This window comes from Haemaphysalis longicornis, unplaced genomic scaffold (genome assembly GCF_048455015.1).
Source record: "Haemaphysalis longicornis isolate Haplotype H1 unplaced genomic scaffold, Haemaphysalis longicornis Haplotype H1 scaffold_10, whole genome shotgun sequence".
Taxonomy (NCBI): Eukaryota; Metazoa; Arthropoda; class Arachnida; order Ixodida; family Ixodidae; genus Haemaphysalis; species Haemaphysalis longicornis.
Window position 1 is genome coordinate 67388249 of NW_027526204.1, and position 21803 is coordinate 67410051.

The window sequence follows — 21803 nt, forward strand, 5'->3', positions numbered from 1 at the left end:
TAAAACGTTTGTTAGAACCTCACAGCGCGAAGTAAACGAAATGCAATGTCGCTTTTTTCTCGGGACAACGGAGGAACGCGGGGATTATGAATATTTTTCCCGCCCAATCACCCAAAAGGTCAAAATTACAACAACACCTATGCAGGCCTGATGGTGCTATGACTCTGTAAAAATCATCGTTCAATTGTTGAGTCCGCCCGTGCTCTGTGGTTAAGATCACTACCATTTACTTTCTGCGCCTTTTTATTTTTATTGATACGACTGTGACTCGCAACGTCTCTCATTTTTAATTTTCGAGTAAAAAAAAAGCATTTATCGGAGAAGCATTATCGCGCTTAACTTGAGTATGGGGTGGGTAATCAGTGGCTGTAACGTAAACTGAGCGGCGGTCCATGAGTGGCAGAATAGAGCAAAACATGGCGCCTATGATACCGGTAAATATCGCAAGAACTGAAAGCGGACGCAAGAAGACCCTTACATTGAGGGAAAAATATGTAATAGCCAGCCAATAATTCGGCATGCAATAACAGTAACAAAACAACCAGGTGTCACAAATCACGAGTCGATGCACAATGCTACAGAAAACGGAAATACATCTTGCTCAATGGAGCCTCGGACATTCAGCAGTTCAAACTCGGTAGAGCCACGGAGGAAGGAAAATATTGTGACGTCGTGGCAGTACACATGAAACGAATCGTGCACATGCCAGCCATGTATTTACACAATGTACTGTCGTCAAAAGTGTTAACAATAACGAAGAAGCAGGTGCCAGCCTACGCAGGAAGCGGCCGGTTACGACAGGTACCGGCGCATCCTCGCGAGGTTCAGCGGCAGCTTCAGCGCATGCGCACAACCTCGCCGCTTACCCAGAGCTGTAGGGCAAGCTGCCGCTCTGGGCATACGCTGGAACCTCTTGTATTGTTGCTGTTAACCCTTTTGATCATTGTACACTTTGTCGGCCATCAGAGAGCCCACAGAGTTGGCTCTTCTTATCCTCCTCCGTAGGTTGTGACCCCGACTATCCCCCTCGTCACAAGTGACCCTCCTTTCGAAACCATAGTACACGTGCAGGCGTGGGGGAAGATGCGCAATGAAAGGAAACGTGGATTAGTCGTCGCCGATATGGATGAGAATGATGGTAGTGGGGAGAACTGGCCCCCTACAGCAATGTCCGCCGATGCAGTGAAGCAACCCCCCAAGGGCCTCAGAGAGGCGCCGAAGATCTGGGCAGGGGTAGGGCGGCTTCTTCTGTGCATGTCGCTGCTAAACACATAGGTTGATCTCAGAAAGTCATAGGCTGAAGACGTGGGGCCGGGGAATGGTGCGCCTGCGGCTCACCGGGGCTGCAGCGGGTCCATGGGATCCAAGAGCCTTTGAGCAATGTTCACCGGCCCAGGCGTGGCGCAGTTGGGTTTAGCATGGGGATGAACTCCACAACATCCACCAAACATGCGATGGGGCGGCAGGACGCAGTAAATGAACCATTGAAGCTTCGAGCGATGTATTTACGATATGTAGAAGATCCCGGCCATGACAGAGCCCCCACAGCATAGCTGCCTCTCTTCTTCGGAAGTTGTGCCCACAGCTCTCTTTTTTTTCTTCCCGTCAGAATATTCTTCCTTTTTGAATAAAATACACGGGGTGGTTGGTTACTATCGGGAGTGGTGATCCATAACAGTCGCTTTATTTCATTGGATCCATACTGCACTATGCACAGATGTCATCACAGCAGTTGCCGCCGTCGTTCCGGTGTTGCGATCAAAAATAAGTTCCCTTCGGGTATTGCTATTCGGTTAGTAAGATGCCCAAACTACTCATGTAGGCCTCCGTGCATGCCCCTAACACATGCTCCAAAGCCAACCTTCCTTCCGCGCCTTTTGTGTATATTTTCCCTTTCTTTGTATTACAATGACCGATAATATAGCCACGTTGGTATCGGCAAGCAGAGAGGACATCTAGTGGCAACGCACTTTGTTACTCGTTCATTTATGTAGCATGCCAAAATTACTCATGTAGGCCTTCATACAGGGCCACAACGCATTCACTAGGCCCACATTATTTCAGCGTGTTTCGCCGCGGAGCACGGGAACTCTTAATAGTAATAGTAGCAAGAAATCTCTGGAAGTCCCTAGGGATGCACACAAGACCTGCAATCTGGAGGCCCCAAGTTCGAATCCCACGCACACGCAAATTTATGTACCGCCATTTTAAGCTCTATTGCTATATTTTTTCTCTTTTAGCCATCTTTGCCTGGTGTGAAGTGCGTAGCACGAAGACACCTAGGTATAGTATCCGAACGTGATCGCTTTGATACGCTACATTATTGCCGAGTGGGGGGGGGGCGGAGGGGAGAGACAGCATTTGAACAACAATAAAGAAATTAAGTACGTGGCTTGAATCGCAGCCACGTAGGCCGTTTTCTTGATAAGACAAAAAGAAATAAAGAAACAAAGAAACAAAACCACCCGTGTATTGTGACTTCGGCGCACGGTAAAGATCCCCAGGTGGTCATAATTATTTGAGAGTCCCCAAGTGCGACATGTCTCAAAGCCAAGGTGTAGCTTTCGCACGTAGAGCCTCTTAATTAAAACAATTTTTTCGCACAATAAAAAAACAAAACGTTTGCTAGTGTAAGCGCAGGCTCTAGTGAACATATAAAGGACCGGTGAAATGGAATGTAAGTCGATATTTACGTAAAAAGTCCAAGCATGTAAAGGATACGTGTCGCCCCATGTCCCCGCCTATGTCTAGACTCATCGAGTTTTTTTCCTAACAGGGAGCAAACTTACGAGCTAAAAACACCCTCACCCTTTGCAAAAACGACAGTGTACTCGCTCAATACCAAGTCGGGTGCCAACAATATGCAGCACCCCACCAGCTCCCAGTTACAGCCAAAACAACCAGTCCGGAAGAGTACGACTTCTTAACATTCTCCTTCTGCCAACGATACCCTACTCCATGGCAGATACCCCACACCTCTACCCCCCATATGACTACTGACGGCAATCCTGACCATATACTAACTAGTAAGGGAGCGTCAACACACTGCCATTCTGACTCGTAATCTTCAACCCATATACGAGCAGCTGGTGGCCTAACTAACCAGCTTCGACTCATTAACCTCCGCAGCTTGGTAAAGAGAGAGACAATGTAGTTAGCCAAGGCCAATGTATCTCAAACTAGAGGGATCTCCTCAACAGGCGGGAGCAATAAATGTTTTCTTTTGCAGATTTTCAAAGATGCTTGAGTTGTGAAGACCGCGAAGAGATGAGAAAATGCATGCCACCACCCCCCCAAAAAATGGAGCAAGCTCCTTTCAACCCGAACAGTGAACGTTGCAGGTGAGTGATTCGAAGCTGTAAAGTAATATTTTTCCTGGTGTCAACAAGTTGGAAACCTAAGGACAATGTTTTTCCGGAAATAAAACGTGAAGATATTGTCACGAAGCCAAGGATGACGGAGTTGTCTTCAAGGAAAATAAGTTTATTGGAGTGAACTTGTGCTCCCCCTAACAACTCAAATAATACACAGACGGCGAAGCAGCACTCAACAAAGTGATGTGTGCATGCGAGTGTCGATGAGTCGAAGGCCGCGGCGTCTGCTCCGCAGGCATGTATCTTTGGGCGCGAGTGTTTCTCGAAGAGTGTAAATACACCAAGAACACTGTAGATCAAACAAGATTTTTCTGGGCTGTTGACGTTAGTTCGGAACGCCTTCTTATCTAAAAAGATAACACGTGCGGCGTAGAAATAAAGAATGTAATACGCGCTTCCCCTGGCACACCGATTAGAGAGTCTGGCGCAGCCGGTCAGCAAAAAACATAACAAATAAACAAACCTAATATATGGTTCGCAGGATTGCCAGCTTGACGAAAGTAAAAACAATCAATCAATCATCAAACCCAGACATGGTTCGCCGCATTAGATGTCACGTAGCTAGCCAAATGCGACGCAGCTTTCTTGAAGGAACAAAAAAAGTTTATTGGAACGAACTTCTGCTCCCGTAACAACTCAAAGAATACACAGGCGGCGAAGCAGCAGTCAACAAAGTGACGTGCGCATGTGAGTGTCAGTCGAACGCCGCGCGGTCTGCTCCGCAGGGCGCGAGTGTTTCTCGAACAGTCGCAGTGCATCCAGATCACTATGGATCAAAGAAGGTTATTCTAGGCTGTTGACGTTAGTTCGAAACGCTCTCCCTATCAAAAGAGATAACACGTGCGGCATAGAAATAAAGAATGGAACACGGGCTTCCTTTGGCATGAAGATAACACAGCCCGGCGCAGCCGGTCGGCAAGAACATGAAAAATAAACAAACCCACCCGATGGTTCGCAGCATTACCATCACAACCTTAGTTAATAGCAAATATCAATGTTTCTATCGGGTGTAGGCTGAAGTATTAAAAAAATGGTGTTTATCTATAGGTATGCATTCAAGGAGCTAACGGCGACAGAGGCACGAGAGAGATAGCTGAAAAACGGCACGATGGGTGACCATAATATACTTTCTGTGGTCATTTAAAGCGAACGCTTTGTTAGTGGGACCGCTGGTGTTCTAGGAATTTTCCCGCAGACAAGTAGGTTGACCAAAAAGCTTTGATAGGATCTCAACACACGACGCGTGGGTAAAACAGGGCTTCCATTTAGATTTAGAACATGTTTAGATAAGACAATACATGCATTGACAATGAACAAGCAGTACAATAGTGTACCTTTATCTCATCAACCAGGTATCCTTATACATTTAAGTTGTTTGTAGATGCGTTTTATTGGAGATCTAAAAATCTTTGCATCAGTTCCCGCTTTATTTGCAAGTTTGGTCTTCTAAGGTGGACGATCGATTTGATGTACTTCCAATGATGTTGGACGCACATTTAGCTTTCGCACTTCTCTCAAGTTTCTTTAGGAATGAATGGAAATTTTAATATCAGTTGTTTGAGTTACACTGGCCGCTTAGAAAGTTGCTTTCGATATAAAGAGATATTACCAATATGACAAAGGTTTCTTGTTAAGGATAAAACGATTTATTTCTTAAACCCACTGAAACACCCTACATGCCACAGTTCACCGATACAAAATAGGCACGTGATACACCTGCCCCAATACAAAGAATAATGATATCCGAACAAATGGAGCACAGAAATTATTATTGAATAAATTGCATGCTTTAGTGGAAGTTTATCGAAGGTTGAGAACTTGCACTTAAGTATGCAGTGCGTTTGTCAGATACTATCGCTTTGTGTAAGCCAGTAACGCAAAAGGTTTTTTGGGAAACCGTGCGCCGGCCCCACAGCTGTAATGCTAGGCTTTTGTGGCTTCTTTTGTAGTAAACGAAACGAACCAAACTCGCTTGAGTGTGAAACAATTGACGACCATTCATTAACATTGTTTCCGCAAAGTTGAAAAGTAACCTCCCTTTAAAGCCTACTTAGAAGGTTGGCAGTTATGTGGGCGCGTAAGCACAAAATGTAATTACATCGGGCTAACTTTTCCAAACTAGTGCAAGGTCAGGCAATATTACACTAAATGGGAACACGACATGTCACCGCAAATATCATTTAGACACTTCTGAAAGAGTGGAGAACCGATTTCTTGAATCAGTCGGCTTTATGTATTGACCAGGGCTCTCCCTCTCTCTCTAGGGCCTTTGACTTTATTCTGTAGATTTTTAAAGCTTAGTATATAGGGGAGTCTTAAAAATGGTGAAGAAAGGACCGGTAATTCTATTACCGCAAAAAGAAGCTGCTAAAAATTCAATGAAGCAATAGTCAAGGCTACCAGCCATGCTTTGGCCAACCTTGTTTTTCCAGTTTCTACTTTTGTGCAAATGTTGGGCTGCTGTTGGAACACGCAGTGAGCAAGGTTTATTATACGTCACAGCTGAGCAGGTTCACTACTAAATGTAGAAATACAAAGTTAGAATATCCGCTACGCTTGCACAATTGCCTTCTTCAATTAAAGGTCATTTACGTCGTAGAGAATCGGCATTGTTCATAAAGATGTACTTCCTGTCAGAACGAAAAAATTTAGAGCGTAGCTTAGGGGCTCTGATCTGTAGTAAAGCATTTTGAAAGAAAGTGCTACCTACACTTTAAAAAGTTTTGTTAAGGCGTCGCTACCCAAATACTTCAGAATGGCCAACTGCAACGTCCCTGTGTACCAATTCCGTGAATGTTGTCGCCCAACACTCAATTTGAGCGAAAAAGGGCATCTGCAGCAGGAACTTTGCGCAATGCAAAACACCGTTCAAGGGTTGCGTGCTGCGCCTCCCCAACTTCACGTTTTTTAGGCAAAGAGTATGTTCGGTTTCGTCCTTTCCCTAATTTGCACATTTTTAACTGAAAGTGGTCATTCTGTAAAGCTGCAGGGAAGATGACCTACGGGAACTTGCCTTACAAAAACCATGTAGGCCTGCAATAGAAGGAATTATTCGGAGGTACTTTAGTATTGTTGGGGTCATTCGGGAATAATCAAGGAACATTTCGTCCAAAGGCTGTGAACAGTATCTTGGTAAAGATGTTTTGTAAAACTAGGGCAGCGTGTTGGCAGGAGCGATGTAACAGGGGAAAGAGGGGAGATATCTCGGTGTCAGAGCACCCCTCCAAATTTTCTGACCCCTCCACTGCTTTCAGCCTTTCTTTCGCTAATGCTGCTGGCACAAGAGTGGCGCAACAGCAATTGCTGGGGTGTGATATGGTTGTCCATCGAGAAACTCTACTTTCACATCTTTTAATCGGCTGCCGGAGAGTTCAGTTAAATGTGCAGTCTGAAGGCAAGAGAGAGAGAGACTCTTTTTCTACATGGTGTGCGTTAGGATGCGCAGGTGAACGAATTATTTTACGGAATATTCAGCTTGCACAGCAACTAACGGATGTTTGGTGCTCTGTAAGTCAGTTAAAGCCAAAGTTCAAAACAATATTGGAGGTAATGACCCCGTACACCGAAAGTGACATGGACGGTAACTTGGCGGGACAAGAGAGAAGGGATAACGCCTGTACCGTCTCGGCAACGCCCGTGCCTTCTCCGCGCCAAGCTTTCTGGCCAGTGTGAACCAACACGCCCAACAGCAGGCTCAACAAGACGAGCGAACGGAGACAATTCCCAGTTCACCGTTTGAAAAAAATTTAGACGCGGTTATTGCAGGGGTGAGAACGTGCACTGCTTGTCGTTGAAGGGAGAGATGAGCTGTGGTTTTAGTGGAAGTTGTCACGTATCCCCAACGCATCATGCGGCGTACACGTCAAGGGATTCTGTATGGACGAAACTAAGTTTGCCCTCGGCCTAAAAATATTTGCGCAGCTTGCACTAGTGGCGCAAAGCTGAGAAAGAGCGTAGCTGTGGGTCTATTTACCTTCTTGCAGTTTTGCTAAGTTTTGCTTGGCTCCACTAAGCTTTATGAAGTTCGCCATTCACGCCACCCATGAATTTGCCGGCTGGAATATTTCAATTACTCGAAGTCCAGGGCCGTTTTCCGGCGATTACGCTGGTACTTTACTTCCCGAGTGTGGTACTCGGTATTTCACACCTCTCTCCGGAACCAGGCCACATGCTGGGTATCCAAGATTCATACACTTTCAAACACCGAGTACCACAAATACACACTGATCCACACCTCCTTACTGCCCATACCTGTCCAAGGTGAGGCGCCCTCGACACTCACTAGCATTCCCGCTGCGTATGCTGCGCCGACCCATACCCCCGTTAATTCCCTCACCTCTTGAAGCAGATGTGCGACCGGGGGAGTCAAGACCAAGTCCAGACCACCTCTCAGGCTATCGTGGTCGTAGCGGCCCACTGGGCCTCCTTTACCCGCAATTCATGATCCTGAAGGACGAAATAACGTCTCTCTCCCCCTCTCTCTCTCTCTATCTCTCTCTCTCTCCCTATCTTTATTTCTACGCTCTTCGCTGCCCTCCAGGAGCGGCCTCTTCGGTGCGATACTCCCCGCTCGGTAGTTGCTGTGTCATATGTTCTCGAGCAACAACACGATGGCGTTCGCCCTGCGCTTCTTTTTCCTTGGGAGGGAAATACTTTTTTGGCCGGCCCATGTTTTGCAGGAGTCTAAACGATGGTGTCGGTGCGGAGTCACGAGGCGCCGTGACGTCATAGCTGGGCGTAACTTGGCTGAGCTTACGCAGCTTCGCAAAGGTACGCGGAGCTCTGCGCGGTATACGAGCCTAGCCACTCGCGAAGGAGGAGTTTTAACAGTGGAGCTATTGGACAATCCAGAATTTCGCCGTTGCACGAAAAAATATTGTTACAGCGCAGTTTCTACATAGGATATTGTCTCCCGGGTTTCCAGTGGAAAGGATTGACCAAGCCCATTGTGGTTTCGTAGAAGAGGAGGTTTGGCTGGTGACTGTGCCGGCCGCTTCCCGATCTGTTCGCTTCGCTGTTGCGGGACCACACCATTGTAAATAAACCCATTTCATCCATCAAGACCATGTCCCGTGGTGGAGGTGCGGGGTAACAACGTCCTGGACCCTGTAGACCCAGCGAAATCCTGCGTTCTCCGTCGGAGTAGGCCAATCGCCGGCTTGCCCTTGGACCCGGCTTACATGGCGAGGCCCCGGAGAGGTGAAAACTCTTCCCCAGTGGTGGCCAACGATTGGAACCACAGCGAGCCACGCTCGTTCTCTGGGAACAATGACGAAGATGTCGAGGAATGGCTCAATTACTACGAAAGGGTGAGCAAACACAATCTCTGGGACACAGCAGCGAACTAGCCAGTGTAGTGGTGTAGCTCGTCGAAACAGCTTTGACCTGGTTCCAAACTAATGTAGCAAAGCTCACGACACGAGCGATCTTCGTCGAGGAGCTGAAGAAATCTTTTGGCGACCCCATTTCCCTCCGCAAAAACGCCGAGCAGACGCTCGCACAGCGAGCACAGGTACCGGGCGAGACTTGTACGGCATACATACCAGAGGTCCTTAAACTCTGCGCTCTTGTAAACCAGACCATGATTGAGGAGGACATGCTGGGCCATTTGCTGAAAGGTATAGTGGAAGACATATACAACTTGATTGCAAAGGAAAACCTAGCCTCTGCAGCAGAAGTGACCACCACTGCCGCAAATTTGAAGCTCTTAAGCTTCGGCGGATTTGCCCCAAATTTGGCCGTCTTCCAAACGTTCCCATTGTCGCTACCAAGGACACTGGTGCATCTGAGAATATTGCAGCCTTGGTTCGCCGTATTATACGAGAAGAACTAGGTTATCAAGTTCAAGCGTATACCACCGATCCTATTCGGGGCCTCCTGCAAACTGGGTGTACCACCAGTGCGCCGTTCACGGGCCTTGTTTTCAAGTACCAGCACCCAGACCACAAATCCGCTACCCAGAGCCCTGCGGCACGTTTTCGCAAATTGGCGTCAATGTTCAGAACTTCCGAGCGCCATCCCGGTGACTCGACTGTGAGAACGAATCCCGTAGAGTTGTCGCTGGCTAGCCACGCCAACAAGTCGAACCAGCCCGCTACCGGCAACAAAAAGAACAAGACCGCTATCGGGAACCACCTGTTTGCTATTTCTGTGGTGTCAGTGGGCACATTGCTCGCTTGTGTCACCGTCGTCAGCAGCAAGCTTCGCGGTTCTTTGATCCTTCGCCCAGCCGACGGGATGGCCCAAACCACCAGGATCCCCTTTTCCACCACCGGGCTCCGCTCACCAACAACAATGCGTCTCCCGCGGTCTCTGACCATAGCATTACGCCATCGCTTCGCCAGGGCCTGTCGCTGTCACCTCACCGCCGGTCTGTGCCCTCGCCGCTGGGAAACTAGCTGGTCAGGCCGACAGGGTTGAGGTCGAGGAACGGTCGGTTTTACCAAATGCCCTGTCAGTAGTGATGGTAGAGAACAAGGTGTGTATTTGTGTCGACGGTGTGAACGCAACTGCTTTGGTGGATACTGGTGCTAGTGTGTCAGTGATGAGCTTGTCATTTAAAGATCGCCGTGGACATAAAGTTGTGTTGAGTGGGATGGAACTAAACATTTCCATGGGGTTGGTGGTGAGCCTTTGCGGGTAGTTGGAATTACCTCGGCAGACGTTTTGCTTGGCGGAGACACCTTCAGAAATGAGTTTACCGTCTTAGAGTAGGCAACGCACGATGTCATTCTGGGTACCGACTTTTTGAAAGAATGTGGGGCAAAGTTAGGTTGCGGTGCTGGAGAGATTTCATTGCGAAGTGTATTACCTGCCTGTATCGAGCAAGTCACCGAAACCAGCAGAGGGGTGTTCGCTGTTGCCGATGATACGCTTTCGCCTCCTATGTCAGCCATGTGTGTTCCCGTGAAGTGCAGTCATATGAGCACGAGTAGCTCCTGTGTGGCGTTAGTTGAGCCCGACCTCAACACAGCGATGAAGAAAAATGTGTTCGTACCTCGGTCTTTGGTTCATCAGGAGGGTGGCTTTACTCACTTGTGGACAGTGAACGCAAGCTCAGAACCCGTACTTCTCCCTGAGGGCCTCACGATCGCCACTTATGCCGATAATTTAGATACTTCACTGGACGCTATTTGTATGACTCGCCCTGCGACTCATGTGGAACCGGACAATACAGCCAATTTCATCAAAATGGTTAAAAAATCCTTGCCGTCTGAGCAACGACACGCATTGGAAAAATTGCTGACTCGGCACGCTTTGGTGTTCGATTTTACGCAGTGTAAATACCCTCCTGCGCCGCCAGAGTCTCGGACGCAACATCAAATTTACACCGGCGATGCACCACCCATCCGGAAGAAACCTTACCGCGTGTCTCCTGCTCAGCGCAGCGGTATAAATGAAAAAACTGAGGAAATGCTCCGGAACGGTGTGATTCAGGGATCTACCAGCCCATGGGCCGCCCCTGTATTACTGGTCAGAACGAAGGACAACACGTGGCGGTTTTGCGGTGACTACCGTAGACTTAATAATGTGACGAAGAAGGACGTCTACCCACTTTCACTGATTGACGACGCCATCGATTGTCTGCATTCTGCCGCCTACTTTTCGTCGGTTGATCTTCGATCGGGCTACTGCCATATTCCTATGCACCCGGACGACAAGGAGACGACAGCATTCGTCACACCAGATGGCTTGTTCGAATTTATTGTTATGCCGTTCGTCTTGCGCAACACGCCTGCAACATTCGAAAGATTCATAGACTTTTCACTGCAGGACCTTAAGTGGGAAGCCTGTGTGTGTTATGTAGATGACGTCATAATTTTCGGCAGGACGTTCGACGAGCATAACCAGCGGCTTGATGTTGTTCTCCAGCGCATCGAACAGGCTGGCCTGGTCCTGAACCCGAAGAAGTGCCATTTCGGAGACCGGCAGGTGCTTGTGCTTGGCTTCCTTGTTGACCACAATGGAATCAGGCCTGACCCCCAAAAGATTGCTGCGGTTCATGATATTCAAAAACCCCGAGCACTTAAGGACCTGCGGAGCTTCCTTGGACTGTGCTCCTACTTTCGTCGGTTTCTCTAAGACTTCGCCAACATCGCCTGTCCACTCACACCTCTTCTTCGTAAAGACGCGCCCTTTCCGTGGACTCCCGAATGTGGCTCGTCTTTCACGGAGTTGAAGCATTTGTTGACATCCGGTCCGGTGTTGCGCCACTTCGACACCTCGGGCCCCATTGAGATCCACTCAGACGCCAGCGCCATCGGTGGTGGGGTTGTGCTGTTCCGACCGCATGAAGAAGAGCAACAAAAAGATAGCAGCGTGAAGCTATTCTTCGTCCCCGCACAGGCGTCTCAAGCGTCGACTTCAACGTTCGTCGTCCGAGATGGCTTGCCGTGGAGAAGGAATTATTCGTCTGATAGTGCTTGTTTTCTGCTTGTCGTGGGTCAGAGCCACCGGTATGTCGTCCTGCATGCTATGCACGACAACGTCACCTCAGGACATCTTGGCTTTGCCCGCACGATTTTCCGACTCCGTCAAAGTTTCTACTGGCCTCGTCTCTGGAAGACGACGAAGCCGTACGTCGCCGGATGCCAGGTGTGCCAGCGCTACAAGCATCCCACAGTTCCCCGTTCAGGGCATTTCAATCCGGTGCGTCCACCAACGTCACCAAAGTTGACTTGCTTCGCCCGTCTCCAAAGTCGGTAGCCGGAATCGATGGATAATTGTCTGTGTCGATTACCTGACAAGATATGCGGAAAGTAATGCTGTGCCATCAGCTACAGCTTCGGAAGACGCACACGTTTTTCTGCACTTCATCATACTGCGCCATGGTGCACCCCATGTGGTTATAAGTGATCGCGGACGACAATTCACAGCGGATATCGTCGAAGAGCTCCTTCGTCTCTGAGGGTCACAGTATCGACACAGCACGCCATATCACCCACAAACCAATGGTCTTACTGAGCGAACAAATCGTCAACAGACAAACATGTTGGCCATGCCTCAGATCACAAAAACTGGGACGATGTGTAACCTTTCATCACGTACGCTTTAAATACCGCTAAGCACGAAGTCACGGGATACGCACCTTTCTTTTATATATGCTACTGCCAAGTAGCTCCCTGGACACTATCCTGCCTTTTTCTCACCCTGAAGATGTTTCTATAGCGCAGACTCTCTGTCGTGCTGAAGAGGCGTGGCCTTGCCCGACTACCGTCTTTGACGTCCCACGCGAAGACTAAGGTGCGATATGACCGCCGACACGCACCAGCTTCGTACTTTACTCGTGACCTTGTCTGGCTCTGGACGCCGCTACCAAATCTAAGTGACAAGTTTTGTGACAAGTTTTTATCAACCTATACCGGGCCGTTTGTGGTTGTGCGAAAATTATGCGACCTGAATAATCAAATCGCTAAAGCGATGTCTGGAGATCCCCGATCTCGAAAGACTCAAGTTGTTCACGTCGCCCGCCGGAAGCCTTGCCAACCCCGACTAATTCAACTCGCTCGGTGAGCTTCGTCTTACCCCGGGGGAGTGTTACAGCGCCGTTTCTACGAAGGATATTTCCTCGCGGGTTTCTAATGGAAAGGGATTGACCAAGCCCACCGTGGTTTGGTAGAATTGGAGGTTGAGGTGGTGACTGTGCCGGCTGCTTCCCGCTCTGTTCGCTTGGCTTTTCCCGGGTCACAGTACTGTAAATAAGCCCATTTCATCCATCAAGACCATGTGAATATAAACAAAATGCCGAGTGCTTGGGAGCACGTGTCTCGCTGTGACCGCCAAGAGTCCTCGGCACGCACAGTGCCTACGGCAAAAAAATTGGTAAAATCTACCGAGGAGTGAGAAAATGGCGAGAGCTTGTGAGGGCATGCTTCTCGGCGACTGTAGAGTCCTCGGTTCGCACAGAGGCTTTAGCAAAAAAACCCGAGGGCTGTCGTCAAGCGCTACCGTGCAGGTAAGAAGAACTCCAGCGCTACAGCTAAAGGTCAAAAGACCTCTGCTTGAGAGAGATAACCGCCGCTTTCTCTGGAAGCCATTACGGATAATTGAATATATGGCTCCGAGTGTGCCCATCCTTCTAGAGACGACTTGCAGGTCTGGCCACCGCTGCCTCGAGTCGATGATGGTGATCTGGCGGAAGTCTACAATGCTGAGGATGTCTTTGCATCCGCCACTCGCCGCGAAGAAGGCGACGACATCTTAGATGCAAACCCCGACGATTACTAGCACCGAAACTATGCAAATAAAAATTGATAGTGAAATTACATATGTGTTCGGCAATGCTAACCTATAAAAGCTTCGCCATTGAATTCATGAACGTAAGTGCAAGCTTCCCTCACTTTGTTTTCTGAAAATATTTTTGTCAACGTTACCGGATAAAAAAAAAACCAGCTTAAACAGCTGCGTTTTTAAAGCTGTAAATGTGTTCGCGAATTTTATGTATCCACAAAAATCACAAAAATCATCCAGTAGGAAGCAGCCGCCAAAGCAGAGAGCTACACTAGACAGGCTCTAATCATGCTCGTCACTTCGTGTTTAAATTCTTTTCTGGCTCATTGTTGAGGAACAAACATGTTACCACAACCGCACTTGTAAGATGAGATCATGCATGTAGCTTCTAATATAGTGTTCGATCCTGCGACAAAAGGGCCAACGAAAAGATATCTGCTATTTTTATGCAAGTACGTTTTGAGCACATGCCACTGTAACTCTCCCTTTTTCTTGTAATTACAATGGTACATATTGGCCAGAATAAATAAAGTAAAAACAAGTTGATTTGTGACATGCTTAGAACATACTTCGTTATAAATAGCGCGAAGGCAATTGTTTATTCTGAGATTATATTGAGTGCATGAAATATTTTGCCCCCTATTTCTTCTTTGCAGGAACACCATAGATGGATGGGTGTGCCGCGAAAAGTCACTTCGCCCGGATTGTTGGGCCCCTTATAAAAGGTGTAAAGAATCGTACTCGAAAGTTCGGGAAGCAGTAGCGTTGCTCACCGGCTGCGACTATGATCCGTCAGCTTTTTCTTCAGAGGCACCTCATTCTGTAACACCTTCTTCTGTGGCCAGTCCTTCTGCGACAGCTTCTTCAGAGGCACCTTCTCCTGAGGGTCCTTCTTCTGCAGGACAACCGTCTGCGGCGCATCCTTCCATGACACCATCATTTGAGATGCCTACATCTGAAGGACCCTCATCCACACGACAACCTTCTGTGGCACCTCCTTCCTTGGCACCTCCTTCCGTCGCCCCCTGGGGACTTTTATTTTATATCGCAAGTTTGGCGTTGCTTCGGTGGATGAACAGTTCAGGATAGTTTACTGAACAAGCTTTATGGATTTTGTGGACATGCACCGAGTTCCGCGGTCAGTGTATCACCTTTACCACGGTTTGGACAGTTCACCTGCGGCGAACACTGGTGGAGCTGATGTAAATGTAGGTTGGCGGAAAGGTATCATTTGCTGCTTTGTTTCCCAAGTGGGAACATGTGACGGACTTGATTGAGTAAATCAAAAATAACTTTCACCAAGGGCATGTTTCCACCAGAAGGTCATTACGTCAGTTTAAAACTTCCCGGAAAGCACCGAGTACTGCCCTTTTTGCACTGCAAACTAATTTTTATACTTCCAACCCACATCTTCCGAGCCGAAAGAAGTGCTGGAAACGTTCTTTAGAAGGAATCAAACCTCGCGGCTTCTGATCAAGAGATTATCAAGTGAAGTTCTAGCGACTTTCCCGCTTTAAGGTTTATCTTTGCGTAAAGCTTTAAAACAATAAATAATCACATTTGTGTTTTACAATAAAGAAATTTTTTGATTGATTGATTGATTGATTGATTGATTGATTGATTGATTCATACATTCATTCATTTATTCATTCATTCATTCATTCATTCATTGATTTAGTGCAGTGTTTAACGCGCCGATGCAACGCAGGCGTTGAGGTGCGCCGTAGTGAAGGGCTTCGGGTTATTTTTCACGACCTGGGGATCTTTACTTGCACGAAAATCTCGTACACACGGGGTTTTTCACTTTTCACTTCCACCAGAAAAGCGGCCGCCGCGTCCGAGAATCGAACCCGCGTCCAGGTACTTATCAACACAACGCCTTAACCACGGAGAGAATAAAGGAATTACTTAAAATTTCCCCGCATTTCCCCGAGGGGAAGAATGTGAAAGTGCGAATGTACGAGTTGAATTTGCGCGGTTCGGTAATGTTCGCGAAAGAGAGATCGCACACACACACACACAACTACAAAGTAAGAAAGATGCATTTATTCACAGACACCTATTTGTGTTGTCGTTGTACTTGATTGCTAGAGCGAATCTCAGCTTTGAAATTTCGTGTCAGTACTCCTTTAAGCGGGTGCATTAGCCCTTCTCATGCCCGATTCCTGGCCAATCCCCCACGTGGGTATGTGCCATGCCAGCGGCCAGGCAGCGCGGGCCCATCTCCCCCGGTTGCGAAGGAAGACGAGGAGATTCCTGGCCAATCCCCCACGTGGGTATGTGCCATGTCAGCGGCCAGACAGCGCGCGCCCATCTCCCCCGGTTGCGAAGGAAGACGAGGAGCGCGCGCACCCGCAGCTGTTGCTATGTAGACGGACGGCGGTCAACGGAATTCAGGGTCGCTTATAAAGTGCATTCGCACTTAAAAAATTAGGTTACGTGTTCATAGACGCGTAGACGCTCATTGCGCTCCGAAGTTGTACCAAACGAGAACAAGGGTGAATCACAAATCTAGCTCCTTGCATCAATTATTTTGTTGCTGTAACGTACAGCCTCGGTGGCCAGAAAAGTATAGACGGGTGGCTTAGGTTTTCGGGCCAAATATATTTATCCTACAGTATAAAAACTCCCCGGGCTAGTGCAAACAACTAACAGAACCCAATACTGAAATATTAGCGCAAATAGAACCAAAAAAGGCAAATAAATATATACAACTAATAAAATGTCATGTAATAATAATGTTTTATGTTTATGTTGTGGGGCGCACAATGATTGCACGGTTCGTCGGCACAAAATTTGCTTTAAAGACCGCCTCTAATGAAAAATACGAGCAAAGGTCTCACACAATTGCCCTTACCGACTATGCCTGCCAAGTAACTGCAGTCGTATGGTATTGATCTGGTGTGGCCTTGTTTGTGGCGAAGAGGTGCCGGCGGCGAATTTGTGTTGCATGTCAAGTGAGTATACGCTGGATGGGCACCCAGCAGCAGCGATGAGCGGAAGGCACCCCTTGTTTACGGAACCGTCACCGTGGGGGCCGTTGAACATCATGAGCGGGAGCGCTTCGTGAGGAGCACTGGGCATATCCAGCTCGACCTACGTGAACACTCTTCCCGCTGTTCATGGCGCGATCTCTCGCATGCTGTTCTCTCGCCAGTTCATGTGCATTCGCAACCTGCAGCGTGGAGCACAGACGCTGAGTTCATGCTGCAGACGCCGAGTTCGCGAGGCCCTGGCCTAATACCAGAATTCACGCCTGCTTGCATAAAATAATGTATATTGCAAGTAAAAGTTTGCCCCTACTTTGGGGAGGAAAGCCGGCATAACGTGGTGGTGAGGTCCGAAAAGCCGCCGCTGGGTTTGGGGCTTTCCAAAAGTGAGGACCATTCTTCAAAGGTGTCGAGTTATAGCTGCTCTGAGTGGTGGGCATAGGTAGCCAAAACAAAAAGAACTCTCTAAAACTGAATCGCAATTTTTTTCACTCACACTCTGCTCCCTCGAACTAAAACTCAAAAAGCTCGTCTGTTCCCCAACTCACTCGAACTCACTCATCACACACTCGTTTGTAATCGTACTTAATTGCAATCAAACTCATTTGTCCTCACGAGGGCTCGCACACAATCTGAACTCATGAGTACTCAATTCTTCGGTACTCACGTGCATTCATCCTCAAATGGTACGCAATCGGACTCAACAAATCTGTACTCACAAGTAAGCGTACCCAATCTGTCCCAATGAGTAGTCAATCTGTACTCATGAGTACTTGAACTAAATCTGCACCCATGAGTACTCAATTTGTACTCCCGAGTACTGAACGTATTAGTACTGTTACATATAAGCTATGTTATGGCTCCCACAGAAGACTAAATAAAAAAAATTGAAAGGCCTAATTGAGTAGAAAAACAGGTTTCAAATAGATCAGGACAAAGTACCACGGGGAGAAAATGTTTGACACGGTGTACTGCCGTAGGGCGACTCACTGCGCGAAGGCACGTACACGTGAGAGAGCGAAATGAACGTAAGCACTCACGTTGCGTTTGACGTCTCCCCTTGTTCTGAGAAATAAAACAATGAAGTCTGGGCCATGTCGGGTTCTCGGATGGCTCAAGGCTTCTCAGAGCGGCTATGGCCGTAATTTGCGGTTTTTTGCGCGTCTCTGCGCCGCCGCTTTTCTCGTCCGTTTTCGTTTCTCAGCGGGCTGATAGTGTCGGAGTTGTGCTACCAAGCCCAATTGTGCCAACTGCAATTCTGACTGAAGAGTCCGCGCAGATTGACGTCCGTTCCTACCCAGTTATCTGTACGCTTATATACAGTTGCTGGATGCGTTGTTCCAGATACTGGGAACTTCGTTAAGGGGGGAGTTCGGTAAATTTCAACTCGGCTTGATTTGTTGCGTACCGTCGAATTCACTTCGTCAGACCTGAACATTACAGCATTTACAGCGTTTCGTTAGTGACGTCGCTTCCGTCGGAGATTGTGTTCGTGGTGTAACATGTGACATCGCAGCTCTCTATACTGGTATTTTTGGTGTAACATGTGACATAGCAGCTCTCTATACTGGTATAACTGGACAGTTTTGGTGTTGAAAATTTGAGCACATCAAATGACATCTTTTTTGTGGAGTGTTTGTTTTTGTTTTGCTTCTTTTTGGTGTGTTTTTCGCTTTCTGTTTCTTTTTCTTCAGTCATCCAACGAAGCAAGGCAGCGTCACCGCTGGCCAAAACTCGCTGGCCTTCATTAAAATTTCTCTCTCTATCTCTCTCTCTCGTTGCTTGTGGGTGGAAAGATCTACACGTGGGGGATGTAGCTCTTCGATTGGCTCGGTATCAGTGCAGCGGGTTCTTTGCCACTTCACTAAACCGGTACATCGATAAATTGAAAGTTCTTAAATGGCAACAAGCCGGCAATTGATCAGCACAGAAACTGTCTGTGAATCTGCTAATCGAAACGTCAACGAAAGATGATAGTCTTCTGTAGCCCCTTTTGCGAAACACTGCTCACGAGGCGCACATGATCGTGCGCCTCGTGAAGTGCGCCTGGAATGATCCAGAAGAAAACTGGAAAGCCGGACTAGTTGAAAGTGGTTCCAGACTGGAACTGCGCACCAAACAACTCTCCGCTTGGTACAGTTTTTTCGTGCGCAGTTCCACTCGTGAATCATCCAGCCTTACGCGTGGGCTTGCGCCCGTGACGAGCTCCTAAAAAATACAAACAAATAATAACGGCGCACTCCAGCTTGTTCCTCGCGATGAGCGCCCGACTTCGGCAAGATGTTCCTTTGGGAACACTGTGTTCAGTGTTTGTGGCGTCGCCTATCGCGGGGTGCTCTACTTGCCAGTTCACGTGCGTTCTCTCCTGAAGTGGGGAGCACAGACGCTGAGTTCGTGCTACAGATTCCGAGTTCGAGAAAGCGGTGGACGTGGGGGCTAGCGCGGGCTAACACGCTCCACTTTAAGAGAGGTATGAAGGGCTGCGGAGAAAACGTTGCTGGCCTGCCAGCCATGGAGAACGTTCTGCTGCAAGTTCTAAACTCTATGTGAGGTGCACCAGCCGGGCACTGCAGCTCTGCTTTTATTTCAACCTTTCACCACTAGTGCAAGCGGCGCCAATTCTTTGTGGTTGTGGTTGAAACGTTGCTCTTAGCGTTTTTTTACACCAGCTGTTTAAAACCTGCTTCAAAGAGACACGATGCCACCACTGCTCCATATGCAGCGAACTTTGCGCAACCGTACCCCTCACCACCACCGCCGGCCCCCCAAATAAGAGAAAAATACAAAGACGAAAACCACCGAGCATGCGAGAAGCCAAAGAGGAAGGTCCTGCCACGAGAAAGGGACAGGATAGCGGCGCAACGCTTCGTTATGTTTAGCTCTGTTAAGAGCCCGGGCAAAACCCAGGCGTGCCTAACTTTAACCACTCATTTTCGTGTGATTGTGTGTTGTGGTAGAGAACCCTACACAATTTCTTTGCACATGGCGAGGAGCCTACGGCGGGGCCAATTCGCCCCTTCGTCCAACGAGGCCGACTTTTTCTAGTTTCTGTTTTATTATTGCGTTGCTGCCAACGGGCATACGCCGCGCGGTGTAGCTGCTCTGGCGGCACGCCGGTAGCAGCGGAGCTGGCCTGGTGGAGGCGGTGGTTGGTGGGTGGGAATCGGGGGCTGAGGGAGAGGGGAGGGAGTGCGGAATCAAACCGGCGTGAGAGGGCGAGAACTTTACCTCTACCCGCAACTTGCTCCGCCTCTTCACGTTATTGCCATGGCATTAATAACGCCCTTATTGCCCACATGGTGGCGGCGTTGCTGTGGCAGTAACAAAGCAATAATATTTCTCAGGCTCACCGTGGGGCCGTAGGGCGCTAGTACAGAAATTAGCCCGGACTGTGGGTTGAAGGCTAAAATGCCGTCTCCTGGTCACACCGCCCGCGGAAGACGTGCCACAGCGTGGTGGGAAGCGGCGCCACACAGTCTGATCTCCTTTTCCCTTCGTGACGGCTGGGCCGAATCATGCATTGGACGAAGGGCCTGCGGCAGACACGCAGCGGGCCCCGCCTGTGAGTGGCGCTGCTGAGACGCCTTTCCTTTCCCTGTCATGGCGACTCGGCTGATGCAACCGCTTGGCCTCCAGTTGCCGGATTCAAACTACGCTCGGTGATAGTTCTGATTGGCGGGATGAGAACTGCTCGTGGCTGCAACGTAACCACGAGGGGAATAAAACCAGCAAACAAGCAGCGTCGGGGCGGCGGCATCTCATACGAGGCAATGAGTGGACAAGTTTCTTTCTACCCGCCACGGCGGCTCAGTGGGTAAGGTGTTGCGCTGCTGAGCACGAGGTCGCGGATGCGATTCCCGGCCAGGGCGGTCGCTTTTCTGATGAAGGCAAAAAGCAAAAACGCCCGTGTGTACGAGATTTTGGCGCACGTAAATATCCCCAGGTGATCCAAATTGAACCGGAGCCCTCCACTACGGCGCGCCTCATCGCCTGCGTTGCGTCGGCGCGTTACAGCCTACAATCAATGAATCAATCAACAAGTTTCATTCTTGTACGAGCCGTGTAGCGCTCTTGTACCGTAGTACATATTGAATGTTGTGATGGACTCGTTTGGCCTTGTTGGTGTACGACGCGTAAGAGCGGTACTCGAGAGGGTAAGAGAAAAGAAAGTATATTAACAGCGCCACCACAAAACGAGTCGGCGGAAAAGCGGTACAATTGCCAAGCACAGCAGCAAAAACACACGGGAGTCCGATACCCCGAACCAGCGTTCAATAGAGGGAAAAAAAACGTTCTCACAGCCGCCTCGACGGTGGATGTTCGGCGACGTCGATGACGGGTTGTCGCCAGTCCGAGTCACGGTCGAGCGCTGGCCGTCTGTCGCCAGCTCTTCCCGATCGAGACGGAAGAAGATGCACCACGTCCTACGTGGCGGGTGCAGCGCTGGTTCCGCCCTGGGCCGTGATCCCGAGCCTCGGCCAGTCGCACGATCACGCCCCGGTCGTCTGCAGGTCCCACACGGGTTGGCGGGCCTCGACTTACACGCCTCGAACTACTCGAACGGGATCACAGGAACTGCGGGTCCGCCCCCGGTCCTTGCCCGCTCGTCAGCTCCGAGTCTCCGCTGCCGCCGGAACCATGTTCCACCTCCAGCCCTTTTCTTCCTCCTCCACGTCTCCGTGCGCCAGCACGTGGTCCACTTTTTCCAACAATGATGGCCAATCCTCACAATCACCACAATCACCCCCCACATCAAAAGGTTGTTGCGCTAAAACAACCTGCTCAGGCTGTTCGGAGGTTGTCCGTGGGCCTTGATGCGGAGCGTTCAATATCTTTCCCAACGCGGGAACACACGCGAGCTCGATGTTCAAAGTAACGGGTACAAAACAAACACACTCCCGTGGATGAAGGAAAGGCAAAGATAAATTCCAAGCAAAAATCACACATCACTCTGACCACAGCATACAAATGCACTATGGTAGTGTTGGGAAAAACAAAGTCAAGGGCAGTACACTCCACTAGAATATAAACCAACTTTGAGCAGACAGTCTCATGCGGTGACCGGCGCCCGCTGGCATATGCAACGCGATGGGCAATTCTTTTCTGCCACTGCAGGTGTAGCCTGCCGATCGGTGCGATAAAAGGTCCAGTTTGAAGGATAGAAGCTTTGCCGGTTCATGACATACGTTCGGTGAAAAGAAGGTTCATA

The 21803-nt window shown here is 48.9% G+C and overlaps 1 long non-coding RNA gene across 1 annotated transcript in view; it reads left to right on the top strand.

Annotated features, from left to right (window-relative positions):
* Positions 1–15201, top strand: part of LOC144158664 (uncharacterized) — a 38172-nt gene extending 22971 nt beyond the window's left edge. The window contains exons 4-5 of the long non-coding RNA XR_013320159.1: positions 3230–3341; positions 14261–15201. This is a non-coding gene — a long non-coding RNA (uncharacterized LOC144158664). The remainder of the gene's footprint in view (positions 1–3229; positions 3342–14260) is intronic.
* The last annotated feature ends 6602 nt before the right edge of the window (positions 15202–21803 follow it).